Below are 13887 nucleotides of genomic sequence, written 5' to 3'. Positions count from 1 at the left end.
CAAATGTGTCAAAACTACAGTGTGTCATTGATACACAGCGTGTTCTAACAATGTTAAGTATTGTCAAGTAAGTTGTATGTAGAATAACATGTTAGTTAAGACATCACTTGACTGGATTGAGGTTAACAAACAATAAGCGCCGCCTACACTCGCGTAACTTTAAGCAAGGACGCATACTTAAGTTATAGCTTAACTAAGTAGGTGTTAAGTTTGTATACTTAGAGTTACACTACTAAAGAGCTCTATTGTATATCGTTCCAGAAAGCAGAAATAATTTTATCATAGACTAGCGATCGCCCGCGACTCCGTCCGCTCGGAAAATAAATAATTATACTTATTAGTTTATATGTAATTCCAGACTATGTTCTACATCCGAGATCCGTTCAGCTGTCCTGGAGATATTCAAGCAATCCATCCATCTATTCGCATTTATAATATTAGTAAGATAAATTAAACATTCGCTATTGTAAATTCAAAATATGTTACCGTTAAAATATTGTTTCTTACGCGACATTCCTAAATATTACTTCAATTTACCTCATTACAAAATAACTGAAATAAAAACAAAATAACAATGGCCGCCATTGAAAGTGACGTTTCTCTGTTTCCTTAGTTTAAATGCTGTATCGAAATTTATGTTTATAACTAAGAAACGTTTGAAATAGAACCAGATACTTCTAATAATCCTAAATTATCGAAATAATCATTTATCTAACTCGATGCTATCTGGAAGTTTCGTCCCTTAAGTCGTGCTCACACGAGCTCTCACGAGCCGCGCTGCGTGACAAAAACCGCATAGCCAAGGAGAATACATGATAGAAATGGTTCTATTACGTGTCGATATCTTGTATTTAAAAATCATATCTATATCGATTGATTAATAATTTACATTTATGACCTGATTTTTTTTTAATCAGCAACATTTATCATCAGCGATATTACTATGCCATGTTATCGACCTTAGTAAAATTAGGAACACCCTGTACGTAAAGTACACTTTGTATCATATATACGAGATAAATATATACAAGGTGTTTTAAAATGCACGTTTGTTAATTGATGTTACGTTGTCCTTTGGACAATGCATATAGCTTAACGTTATGGTATAACCTTTAAAAATTAGTAAATTAATAAGTATCCTAAAATAAAAAAAAAATGTTTTTTTTTTATATAATAAGGCGACAAACGGGAGAGCGGCCACCTGAAATCGCTGAAATAGCGAAGTGACCGTTGCCCATAGACATACGCAACTAATTCTTTCTGTGCATCCTCTCCTCCGTCGATTAAAGGTAGGCAACGTGTATGCAATTGCGTATGTCTATGGGCAACGGTCACTTCGCTATTTCAGCGATTTCAGGTGGCCGCTCTCTCGTTTGTCGCCTTATTATATAAAAAAAGGCACATTGAATCATAGAAAGTAATGCAATTTTCTCTTATGAAACTCCTCTAACTAGAATTTGAATTTTTGCAATTTTAAGTTAATAATAAGAGAATAAACTGCAGTTGTTTAAAATTTAAAAATAAATTTAACTCATTTTTTTTTCAATTATAAACAAAGCAATACTTCTATAAATTTGATAAAATTTAAGTTATATTTAACACGATAAAGTCGTTATAATAAAATAAAATTTTATTATTATAGTTATTCGATTGATTCAATTAAAATCATACCATTTAGGAATGTACGTAATAAAAACATGCGACTTAACAGTTATAAAACCTCCTTGGTAGTAGAATAACGAAATGCTAATAAAATATCTGAAACGTAGTACAAGATGACCTTTGTGTGACCTTAGCTCTTACATAAGATATTGTTAACACTACAATTTATAAAAATGTACAGTCGCCTTCGTTCGCGGTGTTCAAGTTACAGAAAAATTCCTGAACTTGCAACGTGAACTAATACTCCGCTCCTTTTTACTTTAAAACAAAAAATAAGCTGCTATCGATCTTTATTCAAATTATTAAAAAGATATGGGTAACCTTTGACTATTGTATAAAACATATACGAATATCAATACTAAAATGATTATCTTTTAAAAGTGGAACACGGCGAACGACGGCGACTGTACTTACGAATCAATGCATTTTGCACTTTAAACACATTGAAATAAAGTTGATTAATAGTTTTGCTTAGTTAAAAAACTTTAAGATTGTACATATCTGCTGACAGGTCGTTATAAAAAATAAATTACATTTTGAACTCTAATCCACGAGGTTGAAGGTAGTTGTGAATGAAATTTTATTTAAATATTATAATAATTCATGTTGCGTATAAAGATAAACTATTTTCGGATGAGGTACTTTGATGTTGAAACAATAATTTAATATTAAAAACATAGACCTTAGCCTTATTTTCTACTACTGCACATAACGGCGAAGAAATTCGAAAATATATGTGAAGTCAACTTACACTGGGACAGCGTTGTTGACTAGTCACCCCTAACTTAGGATACGCTCCGAGCTACTCAGTAGGGATGTATACTGAGGTGATGATAGATATTTAGTATCGTATCGATATTAATCAATCGTATGCAGCACATCACTAGACCGTCCAAATTAAAAGCGATCAAGCCGCGTCCTTTTCATTGCCGACAGGATTCCTGTCGCTTACTCATTGCATCAACTGACTAGTGACACAAATATATCTTTGATTTACCATTTTAATCGACTTTGACTATGCGTTTCGACTGTATTGAAACTTGTTTTGACACATGTTGTCATCCTTCATATTCTCTTTGACAAAAAAGAGACAAACATATATGTTTTAATAGTGTATGATAGTCGAAATTCGTAATTAAAATTTCAATAATTTTATTTATATTACAAATGAGTTACGATGGATGTATGTTTGTTCGATGGTATCTGCAGAACAGCTCAACAGATCACGATGAAATTTGGCATAGATGTAGAACATAGTCTAGAAAAACACATAGACTAATTACGTTTTTTTTATACCGCGTCGACGGAGTTGCCAGCTATTTGTAGAATATTGATTCATAAATATGCGAACTCTTTAGTGAACTGTTAATGAAATATATTGTTTTTTTCTCGTTTTTTTTAGTCACAGATAAAGTTTGAATAGCACTATATCAATATCGATATTATTTTTAATGTATTCTATGAGAGACATCGTTTATTTTATTCGCTTTGTTGGTTGTTTCTTTTCTAAGAATTATTTTCCTTCGATAATTTCCCACATTTTTGCTTACACTTTATCGAAACAAAGCTTCATTGTTTTTACTTAGGACAATGACATTTACTAGAATTGTATGACACCATTTAAGATTTTTTTTACATACGTATTTTAATGTTTATATATTTTATTGGTTACTTTTTTATAAGAGAAAAACAAGCAGCTGGAACATCGAGGTAATCAACAACACCCATGGACACTTAAAGATGCAGTTTCTGTAGTTTTATCTGAAACCACTAAGTGATCACTTAGTGACAACTTAGAGACTCCGTGCGGCAGCAAGAATAGCCGAATGTTTATGAATTTGATAATCTTTTTTACTAATTTTAAAAATGAAAAGGTTGGATGTATGGATGTTTTCATCAGATATTCAAAAACAGCTGAATAAATGTTGATGGAAGAACATTTTTTTTTATTTTTACACGGAAAAAGTCGCGTTCGACTCGTAGTCTTACAAACAATAGGGTTGCCACTTTTTTATATGTAAATAATTAACATATAAAGTGACCCGATGTTACGTATGAGGGCCACATGTCATGTCGTCATTGCAGATTAGCAGGTTCGAATCCGAGGTCATGTTGCACATCCACAGAGAAGAATTCTAAACGTGTACAAAGTAATTTGTCCTTTAAAAAGCGGGACAAAGACGTGTATAGAATATCTTTAGCTGTTTTAAATATTTACCGTTACGTATACGAAGCCCTAACGTCAATAGGCTTTTTATTTGTAATTTAAAATTATAAATAAACCAGGGGTATAGAAGGGGTATTTAGTAGCTGCGTTAGGGTGAAGAGAGGTGGGGCGACTGCCCAGGGCACCGGGCGTAAGGAGTCGTCGCAAAAAACTCGCCAAGGGCGTCGGAAATGTCAGCCCTGGACTTACTTAAGTTTTTTGTAGGATATCTTTATGTCATTTATTTAAAACATGTTGGAATCCCTCTTATGTTTTTGTAGAAGTTTTTGAACAATGTAAACTCAGCAAACAACAACAGATCAGGTTTTGTACCATAAGATATTACCATCGATGATGTCATCAAAATACCATGTCGACTTTGTTTAATAAAATTAAACCTTATTCCATCGTCATAAAGTTTAAAAATAATTGATTTAACAATTAGTTTTGTGCGTTTTTGCGGTTCTCTGGGGTCGATGTTTCTCAATCTATTCTCAGAGAACTTGTGATGTTCCGTGAGCAAAAATCTTACGAAATAAATCCGCAATAGTTTAATTTGGCTTTAGTTATAGTTTGGTAATTGTTTATAGAACCACTAGTTGTCGCCTGCGACTCTGTTCGCGAGGAATTAAAATAAACTTAATTAGTAGCCTATGTGTTTTTTCAGGCTATGTTCTACATTTGTGCCTAATTTCAGTCGTTCTTTTGATACCTTCTAACATCAATCTAAATATTTTTCTATAAAATTTTTTTTTTAACCACACAAGAGTTTGAGCACCGCTTTTTCTTTTAGGCTTATTTGATTTTTTTAAGAAGTTATCATGTGATTTCTTTGAGTTTAAAGTTTTTTCACATAAAGAATGAAAAAAAAGATTGTTTATGGCTTACCATTGCTAAAGATATATAATATCGATAAATTGTTTATGCTCCAATAATCTTATTTATATCGAAACTTTAGCTAAATAATATTTAAATAAAAACTAACGACAAATCACTTTTGTTTTTATTTTATCGTTTTTAAGTAAGACCGTAAAGTTTTTTTTTAAGATAATTTACATAAAATTGGATAAACATGTTTGTAAATTACGACCAGTCCCAGGCGATTCTAGAAATTACGAAACTTTAAAATTTAATTTGTTAAACTACGATTAAAAAACATGCAGACGATTTGAAAACCTCACCCATTTTGAAGTCTCTTAATAACTGGAATACAAGGAGAACAGACAGACAGACAATCAATTGACGCCATTTAGGTTATAAGCAAGACAAAAAGAAAATATACAAGAGATATTAGAAACATTTTTCTAAAAATACTTCAAACGTAATTTTCGGTACCGCCGACGTTTTTACAGGGCCGGCGTTGGAGTAAGCGCGGTAGTGCGACCGCCAAGAGCTCTGGACAGATAGGGGCACAGGTTTGCGACTTACACATTCTCATACACCCTGTTAATCCTCCTCCGAAAGGCAATGTTAAAAAGAAGCCATAGTAGAAATCTTGCCCAGGACAATAGTAGAACCGTTACTACATTTTAGCCTATCAAATCCATCGTAATAGTGGCAACCTAAATTCGCTAGCTCATCATCATCAGCTCACTATACGTCCCCACCGAGGGGCTCGACGCCTACCCTAAGTTACGGGTGAATAGGCCATAGTCAACGACGCTGACCAAGTGGGGGTTGGTTAACTTCACACGTATCTTTTGAATTTCTTTTCAGATATTTGCAGCATCACGATGATTTCCTTCACCGTAAGGACGTCGGATAAATGTACATATGTAAATCAACAATCGAAAAACACATTGGTATATGGCAGGATTCGAACCCAGGACTTGCAGATTGTAAGTCAAGTGCTTGACCCCTGAGCCACCGACGCTCGCTACCTATTGTTAATAAATGTCCTTACATTGTTGTCTCATTTATTATGAACAGACACACTTTATATACCTGTTAAATACATAATCCTATAGTCAATAAGTCAATATACATAAACTTATATACTTAATCCATTTGGACCATTCCGTACCTTTAGTAGTTACTAATTAACTGGCCGTCCTTACATATCTAGAGCAAACATCTCGTTACCACATGTATGGAGATTTACTTAAATTAACCCAATTAACTTTAACAAATTAATACATTTGTTTATAAATTACGATTTAATATGACTACTATAGCAGTATAAATGAATATTTTAAGCAATTTCCGACGTAGTACTTCTAACATTTGGTATATTGGTGAAGGAAACATCAAATATTTTGTACGAGATTCAATATATTTGGTAATGTTCTGAGTACTTTTAATCTATATGCTGAAATTATTGCATTTAAAATCGGCAAAAATTACTTAAGTACTGATAAATATTCCAGAGTTAGAAAAACGCTTTTACTCTTTTGAAGCTCATTTATATTATTTAATTAAACAAAATATTGAAACAAAGATAAATATAGAAATAACTTATCATAAACAAAGCGTTAAATGAAGCGCCAATAGCCTAATGGTTAAGGGTGCGGTTCCGATCACGTGAGATTTCGAATCCCGCCATGCAACTATTGTAAACCATATGCACAAGCATAGAGCTTAGTTGGAATGGTACAAGAAATATTAGTAAATTAAGTAAAAATCAACTAATATGTAAGAAACAAAAATCCAATTTACTTATGAAATTAGTTTGTAACGCATTTAGATTTATAGGAAGCGTTTGACTAATAATATCAATAAAAAGTAATCATTATATTCTTGGAATGAATGCAAATCTATATGAAAAGCTTTTCCATAAACTACATAACACTTTATATGTAATACATACGATTCTAATAACCTTAATAGATTCGTTACTTAAGATTTCTTGCTTATGTTACGGAGTACCACAAGGTACAAACTTAGGCCCACAATTGATTGATTTATTATTACGATAATAATAATTTTGATTAACTTACGAAAGCCTTACTTCATAAGTTAAATTTATTTTTATTTCTTCGTATTAAAACTAGGCTAATTAAGGTGTGGTATATACAGGCAGTTTTAATTTCTGTCGCAACTAAGTCGATAAAAAGTTGAATTCGTATTACAATTTACACATTACACACTAGAGGTCGCACTTATAGCATTTAAGTTACAGTTAAGTTACATTAAGTTAATTTATGTTTTTGTTTTGAGGTTACTAACCATAGATTAATGAAGGTCACTCAGGTATGTTTATGGTTTGCATACCTTTTTTAATTTTGAGCATACATTTTGCGAAGAAAACACATAAGTTTAGTAGAAAAATATTTACCATCTGTTACTGACAGACTACGTAAGTGTTAGGTACATTTTCTACAATTTATTACAAATGGAAATAGTACATTATATAACATCTACCTCCAATAACTCATCAGAAACATATTTACGTCAAACGAAAGACGTGATAAAGTAAAATTAAGCAATAATAATAGTTAGATAAATCTCTATAAAACTATCATTAGTTACGAAACGGATTTCTGTGTCGGTCGGCCATTTTTTTTTCTTAAGTTGGCACGCGTGACGCAAGCGAGAGGTATGCGTCCATTCAGGTTACACTTGTACAGGGCTGCCAATATAAGAAAGACGTAAATCCAAAAACTGTCAACGAGAAAAAATACGTCCTTGACCACTGAAAAGATGCGATAAAAAACATCTATTGACTTGTTTTTAATTATTCATACTGACACTTCGGAATCATAGCTCGAATAAGTGCAAATTCGAATTACTCTCGTCAAAACTGAAAAGGTGGCAACCCTATCTTTGACCAACTAGTACGTTATGCATTGTTTATGTTTGTGAAACTTGTAAGTTGTGAGTACGAGGAAACAAGTGTCATAAATACATGTTTTTATCTACTCTACTACAGGTTAGAAAGAAAGATGGAAGTATAATTCCTGATGCAACGAGTCGTGCGCGTCAAATCTTTTACAAATTAATATTTGCAGATATGTGTTAAAGAAATTAATAAAGTATTGCCTAATTTATCTCTAAAAAGGTCCTAATTGCTATTTAAACATGAAATGACTGATGAGACTGAGTTTAGACTATTTACGTGGTCACTTGTGTTTGGTTTCGTTTAGATTTTAGAATACTCTAGAGTCTTCTTTTATTCTATTACGTATATTATTATAAATACGAATGTTTTGGATGCATGGATGTATGTTTGAAGGTATCTCTAGAACAGCTGTAAAGATCTCGCTGAAATTTGATATAGATGTGGGCCATACTCTGGAAGAACACATCGGCTACTAAATAAGATTTTCTTTAATACCGTGTCGACGGAGTCGCGGGCAACCGCTAGTAATTAATAAGATTGGAGTGTCTGTATGGAATTAAAAAACAACAAATTTCTTACCTACTTAATTAGCTAATTTTTAAACCTTTTATCTGTGTCTAAAATCCTCGTTTGTTCCGAATTATCTCTGGAACTTTTAGACCGAATTTGACGTAATTGTTCTGGAAGGTAACTGATGTTTACTATAGGAAATCGCGAATTAATTTCTCAATAGTTTTTTTTAATAATTCTACTTTTACATACGAAGTTACTTGTAGTCAAATCAACTTTGACTACAAGTTTTTTGTGATAATCAAGTTAACATATTTGTCGTTGAACGGAACGTTTCCGCGAACAAGTTATGTTAACCACTAGTTATTTAAAACTCCGTAACTGCAGTTACGTAAACCTTTCCGTTAACTGGCCGAGACGTTGATAAAATTGTTAGGCACGGAGGGATCTTCGTAACTTTAGCAATTGCCTTTATTGTATAATAGTTATGTTGTATAATAAAAACCATAAACCACGAAAAACTTGAAACGTGAATTTTTTGTACTAAAAAATTTATAATAGATTTTTACTAATATTATAAATGCGAATGTTTAGATGGATGGATGTTTGTTAGAAGATATCTCCAGAACAGCTGCACAGATCTCGATGAAATTTGGCATATATGTAGAACATAGTCTGGAAGAACACATAGGTTACTAATTAAATTTTCTTTTTAATCCCAAACAGACGAAATCGCGGACAAAAATTGTTCACCAATATTTCTTGTAACCATTTTAGGTATGTTTAAAAAACCTTGCGTTAAAATATGGTTTACGACAATAGTCGCATGTCGGGATTCGAATCTTCGACCGCTAGATAGGTAACTTATACTCCTAACCGTTAGGTGGCTAGACGTCAACCGCGACTTTGTCCGTGCGGACTTAAAAAACTTATTAGCCTATGTGTTCTTTCAGACTATGTCTACACCTATGACATATTTCAGTGAAATGCAGCTGTTCTCGAGATAAATTCTAACAAACATCTATCCATCCAAACATTCGTTTTTATATTAGTAAGATTATTTTAAGGTAAAAAAATTGTACACATTTGCTATAACTTCTAAAAAAAGATGTTTTAAACCAGTGATATAGCGGACTGGCAATAGGTGGATAACAGTTTAGTTATGTCCTGTCTATTGACATGAATATCTGCGACATTTATCTTATTATTATCATTATAAAGAAGTACCTGGATGACCGAGCTTTGCTCGGTATTTTTTTTTAATTGAGTTTTTTGGAAATTACATTTATGTACGAATTACTAATAAAATGATAAAATATGAATAATATTCAGTTGAGACTACTCAAACGTCTTCTTTTTGTTATTTTTCTTCCAAGTTTATGTTTAAGTTGATTATCGATAAAACACGAATAAAATGACATTTTCTAAAAATGACTCCTAGCTAGATCGATTTATCGCCCCCGAAACCTCCTATATACTAAATTTTATGAAAATCGTTGCAGCAGATTCCGAGATTCCAATTATATATATATATATAAGAATTGCTCATTTAAAGGTATAAGAATAAGATACTTAATGACCTTGTATTTACCTTTGCATTTGTTAACCTTGATTTTATATTATTAATTAACAATAGTTTCAAATCAAAACACAACCTTCCGTGTAGGATTATCTATTGTAGTATTTTATTAAGGCTAATATAATATCCAACAATACAAATTCCTGTATCCAAAGTAAAAACAAACATATGTTATTAAAACTCATCGTTTCTGTAGACAGAAATATGTAAATATTATTGTATTCCTTCCAAAGAATTTCTTAACAAATGAGTCGTGTTTTGTTTCATCAATCTTGAGACAAAAGTGTCTATGAAGTTTCCTAACGAATCTTACTAATTGCTAATGTTTGGATGGATGTTTGTTTTTTTTTATATCATAAGGTGGCAAACGAGCGAGCGGCCACCTATAATCGCTGAAATAGCGAAGTGACCGTTGCCCATAGATATACGCAATTGCATATGCGTTGCCTACCTTTGATCGACGGAGGAGAGGATGCACAGCAAGAAAATATTTCCATGCATCCTCTCATCCGGAAAGTCCACTTCCACTTCCCATCCCTTCTAAGAAAAAGGGTAGGAAGGGAAAGAGGACTAAATTAGGCCTCCGGGACGCTCACTCATCAGACGAAACGCGGAATTGCTTCCACTTCACGCCTGTCTTCTGTGTGGTCGTGGTATTTCACCGGGCGAGCCGAGCCAATTTGTGCAAAGATGTTAAAGCAGGCTCTACCACTGTTGGAAGTGTTAGGAAGAAAATTCGAAAATGTGCCATTGTATTGACTCTACACTAGCCTTACTAAAATGTCGACGTTTATGTCCCCTCACTATTCATTCTGACACTTGACTTTGTAACGAAAGCACGTCATTCGCGCCAATTCTAACTAATACTGTCTTAAAGAAATTATCTCCAGAACGGCTGCATGGACTCAATTAATAAGTACACATAGACTATTAATTAACTTTTTTTTTTAATACTGCGCGGATGGAGTATCGACGGTTAGTACAAAAAGTCATGTCTCTTTTATTTGTGAAAAGAACTAACATAAAAGTACAATATAATGATATTAGTGTATATATGTAGAACTTCGTAGAAAGGAAAAGACAAGATATGTCGAAGAATTTTACAAACATCACAACAAACAATTCAGTATTACAGTTAAATTTCACTGCCGTGACATTTGTTAGAGTTTTTGCAAATAATACGACTTAAAAACGTTATTACAACGAATGATTTGTAAATAAAAACCTGATATTATATTGTAATTCAGATATTTGATTATTTGTTACAACAATAAGCAGTTAGTTTCGTCAACGAAGTACTTTCTCTCGTCACACCACTGGCTGCTATAACGACTTTAAACTATTTTGTTATTGTATACGGTAACTTGACTAAAACTTTCTTCTATAAATAATATTTTTATTAAATAGTGTTAGGAAGAAAAAACCGACACTGTGCCGGTGCAACACTAGTCTACACTAGCCTTATTAAAATATCAACGTTTATGTCCCCTCACTAATCAATCTAACACTTGATTTGGTAACGAGAGCGCGCCATTCGCGTCAAAGGATTCCAACTTATAATGCCTAAAAGTAGCTTAATGTGAAAATAATTATCAGAAATTTTCGTAGTATAGTAGTGGTAGAGTTCGCAAGAACATCTATTGCTTGAATGAAAATGAAAACTCACACGGTGAAATACCACGACCACACAGAAGACAGGCGTCAAGTGGAAGCAATTCTGAGTACAGTCTGATGAGTGTGCGTCCCTGAGGCCTAATTTTAGTCCCCTTTACCTTCCCTACCTTTATCTTTATCTTATAAGGATAAAACGCATAGGGAAGGGACATATCTTCGTTCTGTCTCTTTCTCTATAGATTAAAGGTAGGTAACGCATCTGGAATTGCGAATATCTTTGGGCAACGTATGATTCGCAACTCGTTGCCATCTTATGATGTAAAAAAAATATATTTTGTTAGCATAAATGCCTTTCCTTATTTTCTATAAATAAACAAGAAGTAGCTTTAATAAGTACAATAAAAAAACTATGTTGTTTTCAAGGTGAGTGAACGATGCGTCAGTATAGCATGTGTTATGCTTTACGACAGCACAACGAGAGGTCGGCAGGTATGTGAAACTTGCAATCCTTCACGACCTCGTACGTGAGGAATTGCACTAAGGTAACCAAATGAGGTATAGGATATTAAAGATTAGGATAACTAAATGATGGTTCTAATCTTCGCATATACACGTTGCATCAATAATCTGGCTTGTTATTTGTACGTGAAAAATATGCTAATATTAAAAAAAACCTAATACTGAAAACTTACGTTGATGGATAGTTAATTCCATCCATCCAAATGGGCGAATCTGAGTGTTGGAACAGACTTAAATTACAGTCCGAAATGGTGCACAGACTGCCAGTTATCTTTTAATTTCACGTGGACGAAGTCACAGTAATATTTATGTTAAGTAATGATACGGGACTGTCCGTCAGAATGTAAGAGTTATGGGGAGCTTAGTGATGTCCATTGTGATGCATACTACAATGTGGCTGGACGACGTACCTTTCTCTAGGCCTCTACTTTTACTTTTATAGACGTCGCTAATAAACATTGTTCAGACAATACCTTGTACTTAGTTAACGAAATATTTCATACTAGCTTAGACCCGTGACTCCATCCGGGAATTAAAAAAAATTAAGTAGCCTAGATGTTCTTCCAGGATATGTTCTACATCTATGTCTTTCAGCGAGTTCTGGAGATAACTTCTATCAAACATTCGTAATTATAAGTAAGATTGCTAAGCTTGTTTCGTATATTATTTCAAACGCAATTAATATCCAACTTATAATATGGTTTAAAAAAATTTTGCTTCATGTTTTGGTTTTAAAAATGATACTGTTTTGAGAACAAAATTCAATTGAACGTATAAATTATGAAAACAATGGAACGTCGAATTACATACATAGCAGTCATTATTTTAGCAGTTTTTTTTACAAAGTGAAGTTATATTGTGCACCTAGCTATCGCAATTTTTTTTTTATATCACAAGGTGGCAAACGAGCGAGCGGCCACCTGAAATCGCTAAAACAACGAAGTGACCGTTGCCCATAGACATACGCAATTGCATATGCGTTGCCTACCTTTAATCGACGGAGGAGAGGATGCACAGAAAGAAAATATTTTCCCTTTCCATGCATCCTCTCATCCGGAAAGTCCACTTCCACTTCCCATCCTTTCCTTATAAGAAAAAGGGTGGGAAGGGAAAAAGGACTAATTTTGGCCTCCGGGACGCACAATCATCAGACGAAACGCGGAATAGCTTCCAGTTGACGCCTGTCTTCTGTGTGGTCGTGGTATTTCACCGGGGGAGCCGGGCCGATTCGTGCGAAGATGTTAAAGCGGGCTCTACCACTGTTAACTAAAAATTTAGAAGTTTCGTGTTGTTTTAATACCAACCAGTATTTATAACAAAGTATTAATAATATTATGATTAAGTAATATAGTTATTAATACGTTACTAGAATAGAAGGCAGAGTATTGATAAACATTGCCAAGTACGTGGGAACGCCCGCTGACACTCTCAAAACACGTAATATAATAACATAGCAACTAACGCCATCTATCGATTTACACTAGCAAACTCAAACAAGGTAATCTTACTAATATTATAAATGCGAATGTTTGGATAGATGTATATTTGTAAGAAGATATCTCCAAAACGGCTTAACCGATCGTGCTTAAATTTGGCAGAGATATAGAACATAGTCTGGAAGAACACATAGGGTAGTAATTCAGTTTTTTTTTTCCGCGCTGACGGAGTCGCGAGCGACAACTAGTACTTAGGTACTAGTTGAATATGTTTCACTTCTCTCATAGTTAAAATGTTTACTAAGTGATAATTTGCATCTAATCACTAAGGAACTGCTTAATGGTAGAAATATTTTAAGTTTCTTTGTACAAACGAAAGTATATTGCCATCTTTATTATCTTAAACAAAATGAAAGGGATAACATGCATTTACTATTTAGAGACTAAAAAACCAAACTATAGTGACTCCATCACGAAATATTTTATAACTAGAAGTTGTCCGCGATTTCGTCCACGTAGAATTAAATAAACTTAGTAATAAGCTAACCTACGTCACTAAGGAATAGTGTAGCTTCCCAACAGT

This window comes from Papilio xuthus, unplaced genomic scaffold, assembly GCF_000836235.2.
Source record: "Papilio xuthus unplaced genomic scaffold, Pxut_1.1 DF829660.1, whole genome shotgun sequence".
Classification (NCBI taxonomy): domain Eukaryota; kingdom Metazoa; phylum Arthropoda; class Insecta; order Lepidoptera; family Papilionidae; genus Papilio; species Papilio xuthus.
Note: the sequence above shows the minus strand (reverse complement) of the source record.